The following is a 24,842-nucleotide window of genomic DNA, read 5'->3' on the forward strand; positions in this document are numbered from 1 at the left end:
GACCCCCTGGAACTGGAGTTACAGACAATTGTTGGCTGCCATGTGGATGCTGGGAATTGAACCCTAGTCCTCAAGAAGAGCAGTGCTCTTAACACTGAACCATCTCTCTGGCTCTCCATACTATTTTTTTGTTAAAAGAGATTTGTCACAGAACCTACAGTTCACCAAGCAGGCCCCCAACCTTGCTGGCTCTGCCCTCTCTGGCTGGAATTACAGGCAAACACCAACATATCTGACTTGCTTTTTTTTTTTTAATGTAATTGTTCAAGATCCAAACTCAGTTCCTCATGCAAGTACCTTACTGACTGATAACACAGAGAAACCTTCTCTCAAAAAAGTAAAAAAAAAAAAAGAGAGAGAAACAGAGAGATAACTTGCCACTGTGCTGGGCAAACTATATGTCAATAAAATGCAAAAGAAACAATAAAGCTTCACTGAGCAGCAAAACCCCGAGACATTGCTTCTTTTCCGCAATCCATAAATTACAGGAGGAAAACTGAGACACAGTGGTCCAGTAACTTACCCAAGGTCAAAGAGCTTGCAAGTGAGAGAAAAAGGATTGACTGGGTCAGAAGCCAGGGCCCCTGCCTATTTATGTAAGTACTAGACAGTAGCAGGCCTCAGAAGCCAAAGAAACACAGCCACCCACCCAAGGCCACCGGAGTCAAGAGAGGTGCTGAAACTAAACTCGTGTGTTTAACCAGTCTGGTATAAACATGTTCTCTTGTTTTCCCAGTCCACCATGGGCAAAGGGCTTCACAAGGGTCCTGGTGGTGAGGCGAGACCAGAATAAAGCCAGATTTCCATGAAAGACAGGAGTGGAGCCTCAGTCTGGCTAAGCACCTAGCAAAGAAACTTCTATAGCAGCCACTCAGCACCAGCCAACCCCAGGAGTTTTAAGTTTATGGTCCTGAAGCACTTTGCTCATCTGGAGAAGAGGCCATATTGAGTGAAAGGCTGAACAACCTGGGCGCTGAAAGGGCCAGCCTGACCGCTAAGGGATTTGATTGGAGGTGGAGGGGGACACTGAGGGCAGGATCAGGATGAGGACTAGAGCGCCTGCTACATGGGGTCAAGTCCAGACTGTCCTAAGGGTGCTCTATCTTTCAGCTGCCCACAGAACACCAAGACAAGAGTCAGGTTTGAGAGATGCAAGGGCAGAGTTGTTTTGTTTGAGACAACATTTCAATACATAGCCTAGGCTAGCCTTCACTGAGCTCCTCTTATGCACAGCTAAGACATGCTAACCCAGTGGTTCTCAACCTTCTTAATTGCGATCCTTTAATACAGTTCCTTGTGTTGTGGTGACCTCCCCCCACCATAAAAGTATTTTTTGCTACCTCATAACTGTATTATGAATCAGAATGTAAATATCTGATATATGATCCCTGTGAAAAGGAGGGTCGCATATCAAAGGGTTGCGACCGAGAGGTTGAGAACCCCTGTAGTAACCTGTTTTTTGTTTTTTGTTTTTTTTTTAGATTTATTTATTATAGCCGGGCGTGGTGGCACACGCCTTTAATCCCAGCACTCGGGAGGCAGAGGCAGGTGGATCGCTGTGAGTTCGAGGCCAGCCTGGTCTACAAAGTGAGTCCAGGATGGCCAAGGCTACACAGAGAAACCCTGTCTCGAAAAAAAAAAAAAAAAAAAAAAAAGATTTATTTATTATACAGTATTCTGCCCACACGTGTGCCTGCCCACCACAAGAAGGCACCAGATCTCATTACAGACGGTTGTAAGCCACCATGTGGTTGCTGGGAATTGAACTCGGGACCTTTGGAAGAGCAGCCGGTGCTCTTAAACCTTTGACCCATCTCTCCAGCTGTAGTAACCTGTTTACACATGAGAAACAGGAAGCCAAAGCAGACTGAGACGTAGAAGGAGATGGGGTGGAAAAGGCTTTGAATCCTGGCACTAGGGAGGCAGAAGCAGAAGCAGGTGGATCTCTCTCCTTTAAGGCCACCCTGATCTACAGAAGGATTTCCAGGCCAGCCAGGGCTACACAGTGAGACCCTGTCTCCAAAACAAAGGCAACGGCTCCTGGAGGTGCTCATCCTCCCTGACCTAAAGGGGTCACCAGAATGTCTGGGCTGCGCTGGGCTCCTCCACGGGTTGTAATCCACAGTAGACACGGAACCTTAACCAGGGTGACTAGTGAAGACTCAGTTGTTGGAGTAGGTAAAAGCCAATATGACTGATGTCCCCCTAAGAGGCGGGGGTGCAGATACGCAGGACGACCATGTGAGGACATAAGAACTGTGAGATTAAACTCTGCTGCCTAGAGCCAGTCGGTAGCACTTCACTGCAGCTGTCCTTTAGTTCCCTCTTCGGCGTCTTCTCCACTGTGTAGACTGAGGACAGAGAGCCAGTTCCTGCCTCCACCCCCTAGCATGAACACTGCAGAAGCTTCCCAGGATTTATTCAAGGGTGCAGACCCAGAACCTAGAGCAGCCTCTAATGCTCTCCCAGCCTTCAATGCATGGCTAATGAACAAATGAGCAGTATAAAAACTGGGGTCCAAACTCAGCGGCTGCCCCTAGTCCTCCTGCGCCATGTACTCCTCCTTCCTCCTCCCACTTTCTAATCCTTACAGTCCCCTCCCCACCTCCAACAGGACAGCTAGTAAATAATGTAAAATAGTATAAACGCAAAGATAATCTTTGGCCTGCTATTACCAAACAGCAGAGTAAACAGGAAGCGAATAAAGATACAAAAGGGGAGGGGGGACTGGAGAGATGGGACAAACCATCCAGAGCACCTCTTGTTCTTGCAAAGGAGCCAGATTCAGTTTCCAGCACCCACAGGGTGACCCATAACCATCCATCACTCCACACCCAAGAATCTAACGTCCTCTCTGGACTCATCCGGCACCAGGCATGCATGGAGTACACAGACTTACATGCAAGCAATGTAGGTCAACTACTCTTTTTTAAGTGCCTTAACTAGGAGCGTTATAATCCACCAGCTGCTGGATTCCTCCAATTACATTTCATTAGTACCAACTTCAACCCATGTGCGAAGAGAAAGCCAGATTAAGCCTTCAATTGTGTTGCTTTGAGTAAACCAGGGGGAAGGGGACACTGTGAACCGTGACAAACGTCAATGCCAAGAGGCCAGGGGCTGCTGCAAATACAAACTGCAGGGTGGAGAGAGGGCCCAAACCAAGAAGGTAAGCAAAGCTTGCAGTGGCGAGTCCCGTCAGCATTTCCAGGGCCACCCCAGCACCCTTCATTCCCCCAGTGGGGCAGGTGGCGACAAGCTTCTGGCTCCTTGCCTAGCAACAAAAGTTACCTCTCCTGCTCTCTAAGGAGACCACATATTTCAGAAAGCCTTGAACTAGAGTGGGAACTGAGGGGAGGGGGTAGAGAGGACAAAGCACAATGCCAGCCCTCCCTGGTGAAGGCTGGCACCCACTTTCCTAACACCCAGCTGCCCTGCAAGTACTTCTCCACTGCAGATAAAGATCTCTTCAAAAGCTGCAACAAGATTCTGAAACTTCCTTTTTACAACAAAGCCAAACTGTTGCAAAGCATTGCTACAGTTCTTACAACATCTAGGCAAGATGGGCGCCTGAGCACAGCACTGAGCCCCTGGCAAGGTAACCTAGATGCTACCAGTACCCACCCTCATTAGGAGAGGCCCTATCTCCTCTTCTTTCCTTCCCCTCCCTTTCTCCCTACCCTCAGCAGTCACTGTCCTACTCAGTAGGGTCCTCAGCAATAACTACCCTATGAAGAAGGACCCTTGGAGTCTTCTGGTCCCTCGCCTCTTCCAGATAGATTTTGTGACCCAGGTCTTTAGTAAACACAAGAGACAGGAGGTGGTAGAGCTGGGAGGCAGCAGGCACGCCTTCCTCTATAGAGCCTAGAAAGATCTCCCAGCTCTTGGCTCGGGCTCCTGAGCTTTCTGACAGCTCATGAATGACAAAGTGGTTTTACCAGCTTTCTATGAACCTGACTGGGCACCCACTGACTCCACATCCTCTGCAAACCCCCATGTCTCAAGCCACAGCAACAGAAAGCAGTGATCATGTTCCTAGCACCAGACCAGAGCCCAGGGAGCAGCCCAGTGATCTGACACCTGCATCTTGATGTGCAAACTATCTCTGGACAAGACCTACAATAGATGCTCAACAGACACTCACTGAGTGAATACATTTTAAGAGTCAATAAAACTTATGGCACTTTCTGACAATGTAAATTCAAGTGGACCACAACATGGCCAGGAAATACCCAGTGTGGAGAATGTTGCAACGTAGGAAACCTCAGATTACAGCACTAAGTAAGAACTCAGAGTACACAATATCACCCTGCTTGGGGGCTAGAGAGAGCTCAGAGGTTAAGAGCACTGGATACTCTTCCAAAGGTCCTGAGTTCAATTCCCAGCAACCACATGGTGGCCCACAACCATCTACAATGAGATCTGGTGCCCTCTTCTGGCATGCAGGTGTACATGCAGGCAGAGCACTGTATACATAATAAATAATTAAGTCTTTTAAAAAGCAACTCACTCTGCTTGGGATTTGAAGTGCATGCAGGTGTAGGTGTGTAGGGGTGTGTGTGTGCGTGTGCGTGTGTGTGTAAGGAACCCGGAAACTCCAATGGTGGGGTGCTCCTTGCCAACTCTGTTGTCATACTTGTGTTGTACACAACAGGCTCCTACTTCTTCTTTTTAACTTTAGTAGGACACTGTCCCTAGTAGCAATGGTGTTTCTCAATACTGTGAAAAATCTCACCTCCAGTTCTTTGATTGGGAATGACATGATGTCTGACCACCCAACCAGAGGGCATGGGCAGCCTGCCCAGCACCCAGTCAGAAGTTAATGACCTGGGAGTGCAACACAGCACTCCACTTCCCAGGAAATGGTGCAAGGACACAGGCCTCCGCCTCCACAGCTACCTTGGGCTCCGAAAAGCCGAGGGCTTACTAGACAGGGGACCTTTCACCAGTCCTGTGAGTCACGGGGCCTTCACCAAGCTGAATCACTTCTAAACAAAGCAAAATGCCTGAGCAAGGTCCCACCCGTGCTCACTGTACACGCCATGCACTGTCCTCTGATTCTGCCACCAGCTCAAGTGCCACCTCCCCCAGGCAGCCTTCTCAGACTCAAGGCCTGCTCCCCTGTATGAGCTGGAGACCATCAGCTCCTACAAACAGAAACCACACTTCCTGTACCTCTGTTCTCCCAACACACCTGGCCCTGGGGTCCATCTTTGTAAAAGGGAAACCCATGTTATCCAGTGCAGTTACTGAATAACTAAGGTGTGGACAGTGGACCGACAAAGGAAGCAGTGCAGTAGTGCAACATGCATAGGCATCAGCAGGAGCCCACCTGCTAAGACAGCACTGGGCACCACTGGGTCCAACAGCAACAAAGTCATCCTGGGCTCAACTTCATGCTAGCAGCCATGGTCCTCTCACCTGCCTTCCCCATGTCCCTGAACTCCACACTCATGAGAAAGGGAGCGGCAATAAACACCATGGCCAAGGAGGCCTCATTGAGTGGCCAACAGCAATGGGATGATGATGCTCTTTAACGAGCTCACAGCCAGAGAAGGAGAAAGCCATAGGGGCCAGGCCACCTTCTCTGCAAGCAAAGCTGTGTAGACCCACAGTGAAGGGTATCCGCCAGGCCACAGGAACCGAAGCAGTCAACCCCCACCCCCACCCCGTCTGAATCTCTGTAAGGTAACTTCATGAACAAAATGACTGTGATTCTACCTCCTGGCGGATGAGCAAAGAGCTCAGAGGCACATAGCGTGTTTTATATATAGTGCTCAATAAAATCTAACCGTCCTCATTGGTGGAGCTGGATCTCAACTCAGACATCCTGAGGCCTAGGCTGCAACAGAGGAGCAGCTGGGCCAGGCGGGCGTGGTGGTGCAAGCCTTTAATCCCAGCACTCGAGAGGCAGAGGCAGGTGGATCTGAGTTCGAGGCTAGCCTGGTCTACAAAGCAAGTCTAGGACAGCCAAGGCTAAACAGAGAAACCCTGTCGGGGGTGGGGGGTGGGGGGTGGGGGGGGGAACGACAGAGGAGCAGCTCCTGTGCTGGCTAATTTTTTATCAACTTGACACAAGCTGGAGCCGTTTAGGAAGGAAGCTCACCGGAGAAAAGGCCCACCAAGCCAGATGAGCCTGCAGGAAAGCCTGTGGGGGCATTGCCTTGATTAATGACAGATGTGGGAGGACCCAACTCACTGGAAGTAGTGCCACCCTGGGCAGGTGGGCCTGGACTGTATAAGCGAGCAAGCTGAGAGAACTGTGAGGAGCAAGTCAGTAGTGAGCAGCACCCTCCCGCGGCCTCTGCTTCAGCCCTGCCCTGGCTTCCCATCACCATGGACTACATATAGAAGCCTAATTTAACAAACCAAACCAAACAAACAAAACCCAAATTGGTCGTGGTATTCTAGCATACCAATAGAAACCCCTAAGCCAGGCACCACGAGACCTCAGTTCTGTTCAAGCAGCAGGACTGAAGCTGACTCAGTGCCTGGCCCTACACTAAGGCAGGGATCACAAAGGAAAGGGACCAGCCTTTAACTTCCCAGGCCTCACAGTCCAGTGAGCTCTAATATTGCTAGCCCTCACCCCCGTTCTGGCTAAGTCAACCATTAGGTTAAGTCATCCAGTGTTCCGCGCCCCGCTCTTGGTGTTTATCACACAGGAAGCTGCCTTCTCCAGCCCAGTGACTTAACGTGAAACACAGGAAACTCATTCTACATAATGGTGGCTCTGCTGCTTTGTAAACCCTTTCTTCTTAATGCTTAACCAGCTCGGCTCAGAGCTGGGCTGTGCTGTATGAAGAAGGGTACCCCAGGGGCTGGCCTCAGACCTCAGCGTCAAGCCTAGAACCTGCCCGCTGGCTCCTACCTGCATCACTTAGCTACTACACCTTGTTACCAAGGAGCAGCTTTGTGGGATAAGGTAAAACTCTTTAAAACTTGAACATGTATTTCCTACCACCTGAGGAGAGGGGATGTCAACAGCAATGTGTGCAGGGAGGAAGACGGGGCAAAGATGAAGAGAGCACCATTTCAAAGCTGGCCTCTCTCTCCATGCCGCAGATGGAGAACTGAGCCAAGCAGCCATCGGCAAGGTCTGCCCCAAGCCGAAAGGCCTTGGTTTGTTCCTTCTACCACATCTGCATTGAAAACTGAAAAAAAACAAAACAAAAAAAACAAAAAAACTGATCCTGAGACTTGGAATTACTAGAAATTCAGACTGGCTGGAGGACAACAAGTACCAAAGTGGCTTTCTGGATGGCCCACCCTTCTGCTTGCTTGGCACTACCCCATAAGAGATACTCATTTCTTTCTTTCTTTCTTTCTTTCTTTCTTTCTTTCTTTCTTTTATTTTTTTATTTTTATGCTTTGAGAACTTTTTCAGGCTGAGAGCCCCACCCAACTGGAAGAAGTTCAGACAACCTCAACACCTCCCCCATTCTTTAACTTTCTGACTCTAGGGGCTAGAGAGATGGCTCAGTGGTTAAGAGCACTGCCTTCCAAAGGACCCTGGTTCAATTTCTCAGCAACCACATGGCAGCTCACAACTGTCTGTAACACCAAGATCTGATGCCCCTACACCAACACACATAAATTTTATAAATAAATAAACTTTCTGACTTTCAAAGCAGAAGATGTTTTAGAAGAGGGAAGAAGGGTGTAGAAGGAAGGCTAAAGAATCTGACTGTGAGGCTGGGCGGTGGTGGCACACGCCTTTAATCCCAGCACTCAGGAGGCAGAGGCAGGCAGACCCCTGTGAGTTCGAGGCCAGCCTGGTCTACAAAGCGAGTCCAGAACAGCCAAGGGCACACAGAGAAACCCTGTGTCAAAAAAAAAAAAAAAAAAAAAAAAGACTCCCTTCAGCTCAGACACTCCACAATTCTAAACAAACTGAAAAGAAGGGACTTTTTGTTTGGGTTCCTTTCTTCAAAGACAGGGTCTGTCTATGTAGACCAGGCCGGCCTCTCCTCCTGACTGCTGGGATTAAAGGTGTGAGCCACCATGCCTGGCATTGATGCTGATGGCTTTTCTTTAGTCAGGACATCACTTACAATCGGAAGTGGAGTGGAGATAGCTCTGGGAGAAGCTCAGTGGCAAAGTAGTTGCCTGGCATATAAGCCTTGGGGTTGACTAATTCCCAGCACTGCAGGGAGGAGAAAACTAAAAGTAAAAAGAAGAAAATCTAATGGTCAAATTTCCAAATTGTAAATGTCCTCTTGGTCAGTGATACCCTTATAAAAGAAAGGAATTTGCCTATGGCTATCTCAATACATAAACATTATGGAGACGGGAGTCTGGCCCACTGGGACCATAAGAGGCCTCTCTGGGAGGCCCACTTTTTCCTCTGCAAAAGATCAAAAGGACCATGGGATTGGAGAGGCCACAAGGAAGTAACCTGGGGGATGGAAAAGATAGGCCACCTGCAGCAGATTGGCTGCAGCCCAACCTGTCCAGCAGGAAGCCTCACCCTCCAGAGACTTCCTTCCAGAGAGCACTGCGAGCTCCTCAGCCACAAGGAAGGGTTCCTACCCAGGCTCAATTACCTCAGGCTTGGGAAACTGGTCAGAGAGGAAGCAGACTAACTGTACCACAAGCCCACCTCGGCTCCTTTTTAGAGAGACTCACATCAGATCCCCTCTGCCTCAGAGAAGACAGCACATGGGCATCAGCCTTCAACGGGCTGCCCATGTGGTGGCAGGCCTACTTTAGAGCCTGGCTCATCATCCGTGATCTTGGGTGACTCATGCCACTCTTACTTTCCACACTGTCTGGCAGGGGGACAGGTCCTGCTCAGAACCCTGGGAGGCTCTTCCTCAGGCGTCATGGGAGAAAGGAGCCCAGTGTGCAAGGAATAGAACTGACAGCCTCTCCAGTACCCAACCATCCAAGGCTGACATCGGCCCTTCCTGGAGGCCAAGGTCAGGGTCCCACCAAGTCACCACTCGGCTTTGATCATATTGTCTTAACCTGAGCTTTCCCACTGCTAAGGCATTAAAAACCGCACACCAGATGTCTAAGCACTAACTGGGCAGAGCGGAGTGTACTTTCGAATGCTATGACCCCAGGTTAAAAAAGAAGGAGACGTGCACCTTTAATGCCGGCACAAGAGGCAGAGGCAGAGGCAAGCAGATCTCTTAGGAACTCCAGGCCAGCCCCATCTACATAGTGAGATCCTGTCCAGCCAAGGCTACAGAGTGATACCTTGTCTCAACAAAAAAAAAAAACCCCATGCAAGCTTCTCTTTCTCACAGCCAAAAAGAAAGTAACCACCCCCATATTTCCCAGCCTGGGCTGGGTGATGGGATCCTGATCAGAACAGTACATCTGTCACTCCAGTGAGATTGACACAAGCTGAGGAAAACAGGACCCAAAGTGTTCTAAACCCAAGAGCAAGTCCATCCATTTCTAAGCCAGGAGTGATGGCAGGGGCCTGCAATCCCAGCATTCAAGGGGTCGGGGTGAAAAGTCAGAGGTGAAGCTAAACCCATGCAGTGAGATCCCGTCTCAACAAACAAGCAGAGAAGCAAAAGGTTTCCCTCAAATGCGAACACAGTACACAGTGTCTAGCTGTGCTTTCGTCCTCCTCAGAGAACCATAGTGACCAGCTTGTCTTCTAAAGGCTGCAAGGACTTCCGCTGCACAGCTGTGCCATGATTACGGTGACCTTTCTAATGGGCGGTGAGCCTGCTTCCTGTCTTCTTCCCTGACAATGCCACAGTGGCCATCTTTGGACATTTCCTTCTGCACAGTCAAGTTTATCTGTGGGGTAAATTCCTAGAATGCAGTTAGACTAGACTGTTGAAGGGGACTGTCAGACTAACTTAGAAAAAGAGGTGCGTGTGCCTGGAGCTGGAGAAATGGCTCAGTGGTTAAGAGTGTGCACTGATTCGGCAGAGGACTGGATGAGTTTAGTTCTCAGTTTCCACACTTTGTAGCTCACAACTGCCTATAACTCCAGCTAACGGGGGAACTCACACACATACTCGTGTACACACACACACACACACACACAATGTTTTAAACAATATTTATTTATTATGTATACAGCGCTCTGCCTGCATTACACGTGCAAACCAGAAGAGGACATTAGATCCCATCACAGATGTTGTGAGCCACCATGTGGTTGCTGGGAATTGAACTCAGGACCTCTGGAAGAGCAGACAGTGCTCTTAACCTCTGAGCCATATCGCCAGCTCCCCACAATTTTTTTTTAATCTCTACAAAAAAGAAAAAGGTGTGCAGCATACACCTGGCCCATAAAGTACTAAAGGGGAAAGCAGAGGTATTTGGAAGGAAGGCAGTCCCTCAACTGTAGTTTCCCAGGCACTCCTGTGGGCTAGCAGGCACAGATGCTGCTCCAGTCTTCTAGGGGACATGGTCCTCACAATCAAACCTATCTTCTACCAGCACCACAGCTAGAAGACAGGCCTCCAGACACACAAGTCCACTGTTGGTCAGTCCACACCACCCTTGCCTATCACCTAGAACATGGGAAGCCGTGTTTCAGAAAAGGGAAAAATAAAAATTAAACACACACACACACACACACAGCTAGTATGAGCAACTTCTGCCTACACCAATACCTCACAGCAAGTCATCCGGCCCACATTCATAGGCAAGTAGTGCACTCAAAAGCATCAGCAGAAAAGCCTAAGGCCACTGTATCTTCACCATTTTTGGCCGCCTAGCCAACCACAAGTACCACATGATACATGTACCTCCCCTTTTTTGGTGGGGGGTGGCGGGGCTGGTTTTTTGAGACAGGGTTTCTCAGTGTTATCTTGGCTGTCCTTAACTAGCTTTGTAGAGCAGGCTGGCCTCCAACTCACAGCAATCCGCCTGCCTCTGTCTCCCCAGTGCTAGGATTAAAGGCATGCGCCACAACATCCAGCTAACATGCACCCCGTCTTAGAGGTGGAAAAAAAGCTGAGTTGGGAATCAAGGAAAACAGTCTACCCTCCACCCTCACATAACCACCTAGGGAGGAGGCAAGACCGGTAAAAATCTATGATTAAAATAATAGACAAAAGAAAAGATGTACACAGCCACGGTATGCCAGGCTTTCACACTGGTTCCTCCTCCTAGCTCTTGCATCCGGCTCTGCAGAGTAGGTCTGAATGATTCCCAGGTTCCAGATGAGAAAAGTGAGGCTCGTGGCATTATGTAATGTGTGAGATGTAGTCACAAAGCTAGTGGGGAGGGTTAAGATTTGAACTCTGCCTATCGCCACTCTTCCCAACTTTAGAAATGGGATTCCGGGCCCAATTCAGTGGATTGAAGACCCTTGCCACCAAGTCTTGAGTTGTATCCCAAGGGCCCACAGAGTAGAGGAGAAAGGCCAACTCCCCTAAGTTAGTCTCTCTTATACACACATACACACTAGCCAGTTGCCTAGTTCTGCTGTCACCAGAGGACCTGAGCCCAGGGGCTCAGAGCACCGAGGGTTAAAGCTGAGAGGCAGTGATTCTCTGGAGCAGCAGACAAAAGGAAAATGTACTTCCTGCCCTTTCGGGCAGTGGGAGATGTTGTTTTATGCTCAGTAAATTAGGACGTTTGTTTAATTAAGAGAACACGCAGATTTTGTTATTCTAAATATTTTTGGAACATGATGGTTAGAGGAAGCTGTCAAGGCAAGGACTTTTCCCCCTTGCTTTGGCCTGCCCCCCCTATAAGAGAAGGAAAACAGCAGCTAAGCCCTCCTCTCCTTTTGAAAATAAGGATGTCAAGCTGGTAGGGGCTGTCTTAAGTGCTTTATTGACGGATTAGTGGGAAGAGGAAGTGAGGGAAACTCCAGCCGGCCGTTTCAAGCAATACCCTACCAGGCTAGGGACAATGCTGCCTTTTTTTTTTCCCCCTCCTGTGCTTCTCCTTCTTTTAAAGAGCTAAGAGATGCTTGTTTTGGGGTTTTTTTTTGTTTGTTTGTTTTTTGTTTTTTTTGTTTTTCCTAGAGCAAGACCAGGCAAAAGACAGGCTGTGATTAACATGCACCCTTCATTCCACAGGAGAGAAGTTGCCTCATCACCAAACCCTTCCTTCGGTTAAAGAGTTCAAAAATTAAGAAAGAAAATAAAAACTAAGAAAACCAAGACTCTGTCCTTTCCCTCCTGTCCTCGGTCAATCCCTTCAGACCAGCAGACCCCTGAGAGTCCATCCCCGCCCCCAGGGCTGAACAATGCCTCCCAACACAACTGGCTAACGCTGGTTTGAGGGAAACCTTGGTCTGCCCACCTGCCCTTGCCAGGGCCTGTGCAGTGTAGGAGCAGAGCTAGTGTCACCCACACAGCACACCAGCTCTCAAACTACTCTGAGCAATCCCTCAATGCTTTTAATGACTCGCCAATTATCCAGTAAATGACTCCCCACTTTCCTTCACCACGTGCTTGCCTCAGTTTGCCCTAAAAGATCTTCCTTCCTCACGGTGGCTTCCTTGCTTGCCCCGGACAGGAGTGGCTCTTAGCTTAGGAATTCTTTGAGTCCTTTATCCGTGGCTTGGTGAGGAAGGACACAGTCTACCACTGTTGGTCTTTTTTTTTTTTTTTTTAATTTTCGAGTCAGGGTCTCTCTGTGTAGCCTTGGCTGTTCTGGACTGGCTTTGTAGGCCAGGCTGGCCTCGAACTCACAGTGATCCGCCTGCCTCTGTCTCCCAAGTGCTGGAATTAAAGACATGCGCCACCATGCCCGCTCCACTGTTGGTCTTTAAAGCCTTCAAAATTTCCCCAGGACACAAAGCCTCTTTAGGAGGCCTGCCAGCTCTCACTGGGTAGTTCTATGCCTCACAGTACAATTTCTGGAGTTCCTGTCATCTCCACTTCATACTAGAATCACCTACTGATTTGTCTTGGCTCTCCCCTAAGGACCAGGTCTTGCTCAACTCACACACCCCCACCCCCACCCCCCCCCCCACACACCACCTGGCAAAGTCCCTGGCAGGAGAAGCCAGCTAAATATTTGCTCAATTACACATCTATAAGTCCTCCCCCCCCACCACCACCCATAGCAACCTTGTATATAAATTGACTGATAGTGAGTGATTGTCTAAGCAGGCCTTCAAGCAGCCTGTCTCCTAAACAGACAGGGACATAGGCATTCAGGTGAGGTTATCAGCCCAGACTCCAGACTGTAGAGTCAAAAATGGCTACAATGTTGCTGTGCACAAGTTATCTTTTATTTATTTATTTATTTATTTATCTGCTTCGGAAAGCTTTATTTTTGCTTGGGAGGGGCTCTGGGGCAGTTACAAAGCTGCCTAAGGGCTTGAGAGGTTCAGGTGGAGGTCCTAAGGCTGGCTGGCACACAGCAGAGGAGGGAGTTCCTTGGAAGGCAAGCATGACATCCTAGTCGCACTTCAGAGTGAGCCGCTCTTAGAGATGCTTGCCCAGAGATGACTGGGACACGCCAGTCTGCGTTGGCTAAAAATACGGGACGATTAACGAATTTGCTTGTCATCCTTGCGCAGGGGTCATGCTAATCTGTATCACTCCAATTTTAGTATCAGTATTGCCGAAGGGAGCACGCAATAGTTACTCTGAAATCTTGCTAAATCCAGAAAACAGCTCAGAGAACCAAGGAGTCACTGCCCAGGAGCCTCTGGGTCTCCAAGCCCTGGGACTTCCCAGGAACCTTTTCCCTAACACCGCTGGGTGGGGCCTCAGGCACACGCCCAGACCCACCTACCCTCAATTTCACTACTGCCCTCAAGGAAGGCCTGGAGAGTACAGACTGCAGTGCCTAGGAGTAGGGTGCAGTTCCTGTCCTGGGCGTGGCTCCAAAACAGATTGGGGTGAGGACCCTAGCACAGGGGAAGTGGAGGGTGTCTTCAAGACTCCGCATCTAACCCAAACAAAAAAGCTGCAGCAGCTGGGCCAGGTCCTAAAATCAAGACCAGTTGCCAGAACCTGGCCCGGGCGTGGCGTCCCAGGATGCGGTGGAATCAGGTGCACTCCTAGGCGGCCGGACAGCTGCCGGGAGACCCAGGCCTTCTGCCCTCGGGCAATAGAAATCCAGGATTGAATGAGGACAGACCCGGATCTTTCCCGAGCCCTGAGCCCACGGCAGCTGGGTCCCCTTTTCCCACGCACCCAGCGCACCTCTCCCCGCCCCCTCCCGGCCCGAAAGCTACCCGACAAATGAGGAAGTCCGCGGCGGAGGGCGGAAACCGAGCCGGGTGCAATGTCTGCGGCGGGACCGACCGATCCTGACTCAGGAGGGACGCCCTGACAGCTGCCCAGCGGTTCCGATCTGCCCGTTACCTCCCTTTGCCAAACTTAGAGAGGAGCCGCTGCCCCGTGCCCGCGACCTCATCCCGGCGGGCTCGGCCGGGGGCTCCGGGACTGCGGCGTCCCCGAAGGGGTTAAAAAGTTTGCCCGAGCTGGCCGTCGGGGAGGCCGGAGTGCACAGCGACAGGAGCAGGCCGAGCTCCCAGTGCCCCGACCGGGAAGGCGTCCGGGCGGGGCGGGGGCTGCGTCTCCCCAGTGCCCAAACCCCGAGGCCTCGCTGCCTAGAGCCTCTCGGGCGAGGATGCGGAGCCGGGTCCGAGGCGTTCGCGTCCCACCGCGATGAAGACGGCCACGAGGAGGCCGACAATCACAGGGCCGCCGGCCCCAAATGCCCAGCGTCTTGTCGCCGCGCGCCCGCGCGCGCGCTCCGCAGCCCCGGGGCGGGACACACCGGCAAGGCTCGCTCACCTGAACCTGGGTCTGCCCGGGAAACAGGCGCTGGTTCTTCCGAGAGGACTTTCTCGAGCGCTCCGGCGGCGCGACGGGGTGGGGCAAACGCGAAACTGGAGCTACAGCAGGTCAGGTTCTGGAGCCTTCCGTGCCCTGCCCAGGAACCGCGGTGATCTGCGCGCCTCACCGCACCCAGCTCTGGAGCTCGCCGCCCACCCCGCCCCGCCCTGCCAAGCCAAGATGCAGCCCGCCGCTTGCACGGGGCGGAGCTTCCTGGAGCGCCCGCCCCTCCCCACTCTGCCCAATCCTGCAGAAGTCTGGCCTAAACTGACAGATTATCGGCCTATAATCGGACCGGGTATCCTTCCCTTCACCCCATCTTCCTCCTCCTCCTCCTCCGCCTTGTGGGGGGCGGGTCCAACGGACAGCCAGGTTTACAGGACCAGGATTGACGTGGGCTGCATCCAACCAGGAAGGGCGGCTCCGGCGGGTTTGACTCCCAGTCCCAGCACTGGTGCGCAGCCTGGGCCGCGCCGAAGCCGGAGGGAGCGTGCTGGGAAGGTCTGAGGCTCTGTCCCTCCGCCCCGCGAGCCGTGTTTTCCCTTCCTCTCGTCCTACCAGGAGAACAGATATTAAGTACCATATATGGGAAAAGTGGTATTTTACATAATTATGATGGCTGTGGGGGCGGGCATGGCTTCAACCCTGCATTCCATGTGGGCGTCCTGAGTTCGATTTTGGAGCCTGCTCGCGGCTGTCCTTCAGCCTTGGAACCTTTGCTCTGGCGGGTCCCTCTGCTTGGAATGTGACCTAAGCCACCCTTTACCTCTGAGTAATTAATTCGTGCATATCTTCTCAGATATTTGTCGCTAAATTATCTTTAAGGGTGGACTGCATTTGTTTTATTTTAGTTAGTAACCACGAGAGAAACTTTTTCCATTTAAAAAAAAAAAAAAAGGACTCCTGTTTTAATCCATCATGAATCTGTCTACACATTATTTTCTGTTTCCGGGTTGTAGAACCCGCAGTACCTCTTTGGGGATAGTTTTCAAATCGCTTTATGAGGGCAAATTTCTTGTCGTTGGTCTTAACTGTTGGAATGTTCTTGCTAACACAGCTAAAACAAATGAACTTCAGGGAAAACTGACATTTTTGGGGTTTGGTTTTGGTTTGGTTTGGTTTTTCAAGACAGGGTTTCTCTGTGTAGCCTTGGCTGTTCTGGACTCGCTTTGTAGACGAGGCTGGCCTCCAACTCACAGGAATCCCCGTGCCTCTGCCTCCCGAGTGCTCGGATTAAAGACGTGCGCCACCACGCCTGGCTGGTTTTGGTGTTTCAAGGCAGGGTTTCTCTGTGTAGGTGTGCAGGTTGGCTGTCCTGGAAAAAAAAAAAAAAAACTGACATTCTAAAACCAAAAGACAACTAAAAGAGAGGAGAGACAGAGAGACAAAGACAAGGGGTCGGCGCTCAAAGCAAGGAAGTTAGTTCACTGGGGAACACCGAACACCAGGGTATGTGGGGAACTTCTTCAAACACTGCCCTATAGCTCCCCTGTAGCTCCCCACCCTGCCCCCACAACATCGGGGGGGGGGGGGAATTGAGGCAGCATTTTTCAATTAGGGGTAGGGGTACAAAGGAAAACCTGATTGCTTGAGAATGAGAGAGACAGAGAGAATTTTGCAGCCCAGGTGGTGATTGCTACCAACAATACATTAAAGACTGCTTCCCAGTTGATAAGCAAACCCCAAATGCTCCAAAAGAAAAAGAAAACAAAAAACAAAAAAAGACTGGCTGCAACATCCAGGAGTTTCGGAGTTGTGGGTGGTGCACCAGAGCTCATGAGGTTGAGGCAGGAGGAGGGGGAATTCAAGACCAGCCTGAACTACACAGACAAGCAGGTCAAAGGTGTGAAATACAAAAGGACAATAATTACTTTTAAAAAACTGACTATCAAGAGACTGGTGCTGTAACTCAGCCACAGAGCATTAGGAGGCTAAAAGAGAAGCGCATCATTAATTATCACAGACAAATCACATGAAAACGGCGAGGGAGAGCAGCATGGTGGCACACAGCTGTAATCCCAGGCCAGGTTGGGCTACATAGCAAGACCTGGGCTCAAAAACTCACCGCCCATGAAAAGGAAAATATGACACCATAGCAACACACCTGGGTGACTAGCTGAGATGAGATGCCTAGCATTACTAGAGATGGGGGGAAATGAGACTCATTAATTGCTTGTAGGAGAATATGTTTCTTCTTCTTCTTCTTCTTCTTCTTCTTCTTCTTCTTCTTCTTCTTCTTCTTCTTCTTCTTCTTCTTCTTCTTTTTTCCGAGACACGGTTTCTCTGTGTAACCTTGGCTGTCCTGGACTCGCTTTGTAGACCAGACTGGCCTCCAACTCACACAATCCTCCTGCCTCTGCCTCCCAAATGCTGGGATTAAGGGCATGTGCCACCACACCCAGTGGCCCAGCTTTTTTTAACACTGAAAAAGTGTGTGTATGTGTGCCTGTGTATGTGCATGTGTGTATATGTGTGCACGTGTGTGTGTAAGTGTGTGTATGTGCATGTGTGTATATGTGTGCACGTGTGTGTGTAAGTGTGTGTATGTGCATGTGTGTGTATGTGTGCATGGGTGTTCGTGCTCACGCACGTGTGTGTGTGTGTGTGTGTGTGTGTGTGTGTGTGTGTGTGTGTGTGTACATCAGAGCACATATGGGAATGGGTTCTCACCTTTGCCAGGTGGGTCCCAGAGATAGAACACAGGCTTGGCAACAGGCATCTTTAGCTGTTGAGCCATCTTGCTGTTCCCTTTGGGGGGGTTTTAAGCTTCTGTGAACATTTCTGAACATCCTTTGATGGATCTAAACCGTCCTTTTTTGTTGGACATCTGTTTAATAGTGGAACTGCTGACTCTTAAGGCTAAGCTTTAGTACATAAAACCAAGGGCTGGCTTTCTTTGGCTCTTTGTTTTTTGAGACAGGCCTTCACAAAGCCCAAACTGGCCACAACCCCACTATGCTGCCAAGGGTAGCTTAGATCTCTAGATTCTCCTGCTTCTACCGCCCCTGTGCTAAGACCACAGGTGCGTGCCACCATGCCTGGCTTGCATACTTTCCCAAAGTCATTGTAGAAACACACTCTCCTGCTGGGCGTGGTGGCGCATGCCTTTAATCCCTACACTTGGGAGGCAAAGGCTGGCAGATCACTGTGAGTTCAAGGCCAGCCTGCCAGCCTGTTGTAGAGAGAGTCCAGGACAGCCAAGGCTACAGAGAGAAATCCTGTCTCGGGGGGGAAAAAAAAGCTGGGCATGGAGGTGCATGCCTTTAATCCCAGCACTCAGGGAGACAGAAGCAAACCAATAGTTGTGAGTTCGAGGCCAGCCTGGTCTACAAAGTGAGTCCAGGACAGTCAAGCCTACACAGGGAAACCCTGTCTCAAAAAACCAAAAATAAAAAATAAAAAGGCCAGGTTTGGTGACATATGCCTTTAATCCTAGTGCTCAGCACTTTTAAGGCAGAGATGAGGTAGATCTCTTGAGTTCCAGGACAGTCAGGGTTATATAGTTAAATCTTGCCCCTTCTACCCTCCCACCAAACAAACAAACAAACAAACAAAAATAGGAGAAAATTCAATCAACAGAAAAATGCAATCAGATGTGATAACTCATGTCTGTAATTCCAACACTCATAACACTCAAAATGCTGTAGCAGACAGTGAGTTTAGGGGCCATCCTGGGCTATATAACTTTTTGTTGTTTTGTTTTGTTTTGTTTTTTGGTTTTTTTCGAGACAGACTTTCTCTGTGTAGCCTTGGCTGTCTGGGACTAACTTTGTAGACCAAGCTAGCCTCGAACTCACAGTGATCCGCCTGCCTCTTGCCTCCCGAGTGCTGGGATACATGATTTAAAAAAAGAAACTAGCCGGCATTGGTAGCCCACTTCCTGTAATCCCAGCACTCGGGAGGCAGAGGCTGATGAATCACTGAGTAGGAGGCCAGCCTGGTCTATAAAGAGAGTCCCAAGACAACCAAGGCTACACAGACAAACCTTGTCTGGAAAAGCAAACAAAAGCTTGTAATAAACACTCTGAAGGAATCTAGGTCAGCCTGCCCCACAGAGAGATCCTTGCACATCCATATTTACTATGGAGCAAGCCTAGATGCCCATCACCAGGTAAACAGCTGAAGCCAATGTATATTAAATACACAATGGACGTTTAGCCTTAAAGAAGAATGAAGCACCGGGCACGCCTTTAATCTCAGCACTCAGGAGGCAGAGGCAGGTAGATCGCTGTGAGTTCGAGGCCAGCCTGGTCTACAAAATTAGTCCAAGACACCCAAGGCTACACAGAGAAACCCTGTCTCAAATGCCCCCCCCCCCAAGAAGGAGGAGGAGAAGAAGAAGAAAGCAAAATGATGCTGTTCACATGGAGGTGAGTGGGACTGGAGACCATCATGTTAAGAGAAATAAGCCAGGCTGAGAATGGCATTACCAAAGGTTGTCTCTCATAAACTGAATCTAAGTTTAAAATATATATACTTATAGTCAGATATGGTGGTGTGTGCCCATAATCCCAGAACTTGGGAAATGGAGACAGGAGGATTAGGAATTTGAAGCCTAAGTTTCTAATTTTAAACATGAAAACAGGAAGGGGGCTATGTAGGGCATCAAAGGGGTCTGAAGGAGGGGACAGGGAAGAAGGAAGAGTAATGGGGGGAGAAGAGACATATTGTATGTTTTCTCTTTTTATCTGTGTGTGTGTGTGTGTGTGTGTGTGAGAGAGAGAGAGAGAGAGAGAGAGAGAGAGAGAGAGAGAGAGAGAGAGAGAAAGAGAGAGAGAGAAAGAATCAAACATCTTGTAGAACTGTCTACCATGTGGGTTCTGGGATCAAATTTAGGTCTTCAGGCTTGACAATAGGTACCTTTACTCACTGATCCATATCTTTTTTCTAGATTTAATAATTATATATAGGAGAGTAAACAAAAGACAATAGTAGAGGAGTGAGTGAGCAAAGTACAGTTATGTGTGTGTGTGATCACTAAATTCATTATTTTGTGTGCTGACAAGAAAATAAACTAAAACAAAAATATAAATTATAAAAAATTATGCAAGTGTGGTGGTACACACCAATAATCTGAGCACTCAGGAGACAGATAAAGGAAGATTTCTTTGAGTTTGAGGCCAGTCTGGTCTACATAGCAATCTCCAGGACAATCAGCAGTTCATAGAGAGACTGTCTCAAAAACAGAAAATGATAGATAGATAGATAGATAGATAGATAGATAGATAGATAGACAGATAGATGATAGATAAATTGTGTTAAAAATATATACAATAACTTTACCATTTTAGTCTTTTTGTTTTGTTTTCTGAGACAGGGTTTATCTTTGTAGCTCTGGCTGTCTTGGAACTTGCTCTGAAGACTAGGCTGGCCGCCTCTAACTCACCTTAATCTGCCTGCCTCTGCTTCCCAAGAGTGCTGGGATTAAAGGCGTGTGCAGCCACCCATGGCTCTGAATGTCCTTTTAAAACAAGCAATCCAAAACCCAAACCAAAAGCCAGGGCCCTAGCCTTTTAATCCCTGCACTCAGGCAGCAGAGGAGGGTAGATCTTGTACATTTGAGGCCAGCCTGGTCTTCATAGTGAGTTCCAGGACAGCCATGGCTATGCAGAGGCCATATCTCAAAAAACAAAGTAAAAAAAAGGACAAAAATTAAAATTAAAATAAAACAAATCCAGAGCCTTCCTTAACTCTTCATTTGTTTGTTTGTTTTTTCTGGGCATGATGGTTGAGACTTTTAATTCCAACTCTTAGGAAACAGCCACAAGGACCACACCTGCCTCTTCTGCCCCCAGAAGGATGCTCACTCAGAGTCCTCTCACTAGCATTCAGTCAACAAACATGACTGTTTGGCTACACTGTCTAAAGCCCAGCTTGGCCTCCATGTTTCTGCCCTTCCCCCGGAGCCTCTGTGTGTGGACCTCCCTCCAGGGACCTCTCTGCATCCTCCCACCCGGCATGGTGCCCTCCTCTTCTCTCCCACAGTTCCCTGGGCTCCCTGTTAGCCTAGCACTCTCTTCACTCCTCCAGCTTGCCTGCCTCCTGATGAGAACACATCAGGGTATGCGTGTGTGTACCAAACACGGAATTCAGAATCTTGAAAAGGCTTGCAATAAGTGTCTATAGAGTGAGCGAACAAACAAATAAGCCAATAAAAATTGCAAGAGTACATATGAACCTGCTACACTAAAGCCACACTGGAGAGCACAATTCTTCATTTGTGTGGGCCCACACATGGGTGCTGGGAACCAAATTCACAAACATGCTGCTGGCTCTTCTAAGTAGGTTTATTGGGCTATAACTCCCATTCCACAGATTTCACTACTTAAAGAGTTCCATTCTGTAGATTTTATTTTGTTTAAAATTGTGCAATCATTATCATCGTCTACTTCTAGAATACTTTACTTCCCCTCCCCCACCCCGCCCCATAAGAAACCCCATATTCATCAGGAGTCACTCCCCATTTCCCCAACCTTCTCTACCCCCACCCCACCCCCAACCCTTGTCTGGAAGTAGACAACCATTAATCAACTTTCTGGATGGATTGGCCTCTTCAGAACATTCCACAGAAATGGCATCACAGTGTGTGGGCTTTTGCGTCTGGCTGCTCTTATTTAGCTTAGTGTTTCAGAAACATGATTGCATCAGAGCTTCTGTCTGGAGTGCACTCCTTCCTATTCCTGAGCGGTGTCTCCCTCTGCAGAGAGACCATGATGGATTGACCCACTCCTAAAATCCGGTCATAAGCAGACTGCACAAAGGAGTGCCTGGGGAGGTGGGGGGGGGGGGGAACAACTTGGCCACAGTGTTTTCTCGAGGCCTCACTTCATCTTGGTGTTTTACCGTTTGTTCGAGGAGGGTTGTACTTTCCTTCTTTTCATAGATGAGTAAACTGAGGCCTGCAGTGACACGTTGAGACATGCCGAAGATCCCAAGAGATTAAATGGCAGAAACAAAAGGCTAAGCCCTTCCCTGTGTGTCACTCTGCCTCCCTCCCAGGTGCAGGTTTCACCTCTTTTTCCCTCTTGAACCCACTTGCCTATGTTCACTTTGCCTGTGTCCACCTGGCCTTGGGATTCCTGACGGTTTGGGAGGAAGGGAGTCAAGCCTATGTTCCAACTGGTTTGCTTGACTGACTGACTGACTAATTGATTGATGATTGTGTATGTGTGTGTGTCCAGGTCAGAGGACAACTTACAGGAATGGGGGTCTCTTCTTCTTCCATCATGTGGGTCCTTAGGCTTGGTGGAAAGTACCCTTATCCTCTATGCCATCTTGCAGGCTCCTGATCTGGATTTATAAGTCAAAGACTACTCCATTTCCACCCTCAGTGCAGACAGGCCACTTCTGAAACACTGGCCTGGGTGAAAGTAATAGTAGAACCCTGAGGAGTCTCCGCCCACTCCAGGAGTCCCTGGCCCTCCCATCCACCTAGCAGAAAAGAGGCCCCTGTTACCTGCCCTGGCACCACCCAGCCCTTCCCTCACCACTTCCTTCTGCTTGAGCCATCTCACCACACCCTTCCTCTCTACCTGCAGGGAACTTTAAGCAGGCCTCTGAGACAAAGGTTGTGACACGGGGGCATGGCTGACCTCTTCGGTATCTATTCCTCCAAAGCTGGCAGCTGTATACCTCCCAGGAGCTACCATCACACTCACACGAACTCAGTCTGGCGTGGTAGGATGGATGCTTTGTACTACGTTATGGCAGTGCAAGCCACGAACTGAATGCTTTCTAAAAGCCATTTGATCCTAATAGCCCTGGGAGGTGCGTCTAATCTCTTTTTTATAGCAGAAGAACTGGACACTCAGGTGAAGTTTACAACCCAGGCCCAGGGGGAGGGGTGATGAGGGAAGGAAGGAGACACAGAAGGTCTGGTATCTTCAACCTCCCCTCCCAAGGCCTCCCCTCCAAGGGCATGGAGTGGCCCACCACTAAGAAGCAAGTGTCAAATTTAGAATCAGAGGCTGAGGGAAGAACATAACTGCCCTATGATTTTAATCTTAGCACTCGGGAGGCAGGAACAGGCAGATCTCTGAGTTCAAGTCAGTCTGGTCTATATAGTGAGTTCTAAGACAGTCAGGGCTACATAATGAGACACTGTCTTGATTTAAAGCTTGGAAGAAAGGAAGAAAGGGAGGGAGGGAGGAAAGAAGGAAGGAAAGAAGGAAAGAAAAGAAAAGAAAAGTTGGGCACAGTGGGGCATGCCTATAATCCTAGCACTTGGGAGGCAGAAGCAGGGGAATCCCTTTTTTTAAAAAATATATTTTATTAATTTTTTCATATTACATCTCAGTTGTTATCCCATCCCTTCTATCCTCCTACTCCCCCCTCCCTCCCATTTCCCCCTTACTCCCCTCCCCTATGACTGTGACTGAGGGGGACCCCTCCCCCTGTATATGCTCATAGGGTATCAAGTATCTTCTTGGTAAGGCGAATCTCTTTAAGTTCAAGAGCAGCCTGGTCTACAAAGCAAGTCCAGGCCAACCAAGGCTACACAGAGAAACCCTGTTTCAAAAAGAAAGAGCCAGCCAGGCGGGGTGGCTCACGCCTTTAATCCCAGCACTCAGGAGGCTGAGGCAGGCGGATCACTGTGAGTTTGAGGCCAGCCTGGTCTACAAAGTGAGTCCAGGACAGCCAAGGATACACAGAGAGACCCTGTCTCAAAAAAAAAAAAAAAAAAAAAGCAAAAAACAACAGCAACAACAAAAAATCAGAGGCTAAGCCTGGCAACCAGGGTCTATCATTCTAGGTTCTCAGGAGGCTGAGGCAGGAGAATGGGAAGTTCAAGGCCAGGCTGGGCTACAGAGCAAATTCACAGCAAAACTAGCCTGGGCAGCCTAGTGAGTCCTGTCTCAAAATACAAAATCAAAAGAGGTTTCAGTTCAGTGGTAGAAGACTTACTCAACATGTGTGAGAGATGCCGGTTCAATCCACTGTAGTTCGGGAAGGAAGGAAGGAAGGAAGGAAGGAAGGGTTTGAAAAATCAAGCCCTTGAGGAGGGGTAGCTTTGTAAAATGGACCCATATCATGTCTAAGAGAAAACTAGGGCTGCAGAGATATAGAGAGAAAATGAGACAGAGAGAGAGAGAGAGAGAGAGAGAGAGAGAGAGAGAGAGAGAGAGAATACGCTCAGAGGTTACATGGTTCACAAGAACACAGCGAAGGAGGATCCTCGCTTGCCTTCTCCAGGGCAGAAGTGCTTTAGCCCACAGCCACTGCAAACCACCCCACCGTGCACAGCTTGGGCGGACGTCTGTTTCCACAGGGAAGCTTAAAAAAGAAATGAAGAAAGCAGTCGCATCCACAGCGTCTTGAGAGGAGCAAAAAGGATAAGGATGCTAAATGCCTCTTGATTCTGATAGTGAGCCAACCTCACCGATTTGTTGTTATTATAAGACCAAGTGGGTCCTCCCAACTGGAAAGATGAGTCATCCACAGACTGCTCTAGCGGTATAAGTTTGTCCTGTGTATTTGTGCGATAAAATTACTTTAAGTAAATAAAAAGAAGAAAACATAAAAAGTTAAAAAAAAAAAGTGGTGGGTGGGAGGCTGGAGAGATGGCTCAGCAGTTAAGAGAACTTGTTATTCTTGTGAAGGATCCAAGTTTGGTTCCCAGCACCCACATGGCAGCTCACAGCTGTCTCTGATTCCAGTGTCCCAGGATCCAATGACCTCTCCTGTACTTTGTGGGCAACCAGACACAAACATGCAGGCAAAACAACCACACACATAAAGAATATTAAAAAAAAAAAAAATAGTGCTTGGATCTCCAACAAGGCAAAATAAGTGAATAAACAAACAAATACATAGGGAGATTCCATTGGAGGTGTCATCCATCAGTACAGGTCAGGAAGACATGCAGCCACCTTGGAGACAAGCATGGCGGTTCTCCAGGTGGTAAGCAGGTTACCGCTGGGCACAGTGGTGCACGCCTGTAATCCCAGCACTCGGAGTGGCAGAGACAGATGGATCTCTGTGAGTTCAAGGCTAGCCTGGTCTACAAAGTGAGTCCAGGGCAATCAAGACTTCACAGAGAAATCCTGTCTTGAAAAACCAAAAACAAACAAAACCCCCAGAGTTACCACAGGCAACCGTTTGAATGTCTTCCCC

The 24,842-nt window shown here is 49.1% G+C and overlaps 1 protein-coding gene and 1 non-coding gene across 2 annotated transcripts in view; both read right to left on the bottom strand.

Annotated features, from left to right (window-relative positions):
* Positions 1–14,871, bottom strand: part of Myh9 (myosin heavy chain 9) — an 82,329-nt gene extending 67,458 nt beyond the window's left edge. Inside the window, exon 1 of the mRNA XM_051159900.1 lies at positions 14,688–14,871. The gene's annotated coding sequence lies outside the window, so the exon portion shown is untranslated. The remainder of the gene's footprint in view (positions 1–14,687) is intronic.
* LOC127201936 (U6 spliceosomal RNA) lies at positions 13,415–13,516 on the bottom strand. The gene has a single exon (XR_007832271.1). It is a non-coding gene; the product is annotated as a U6 spliceosomal RNA (small nuclear RNA).
* Positions 14,872–24,842: the final 9,971 nt, after the last annotated feature.

The sequence above is a fragment of the Acomys russatus genome, chromosome 17 (genome assembly GCF_903995435.1).
Source record: "Acomys russatus chromosome 17, mAcoRus1.1, whole genome shotgun sequence".
In the NCBI taxonomy this organism is placed as follows: Eukaryota; Metazoa; Chordata; class Mammalia; order Rodentia; family Muridae; genus Acomys; species Acomys russatus.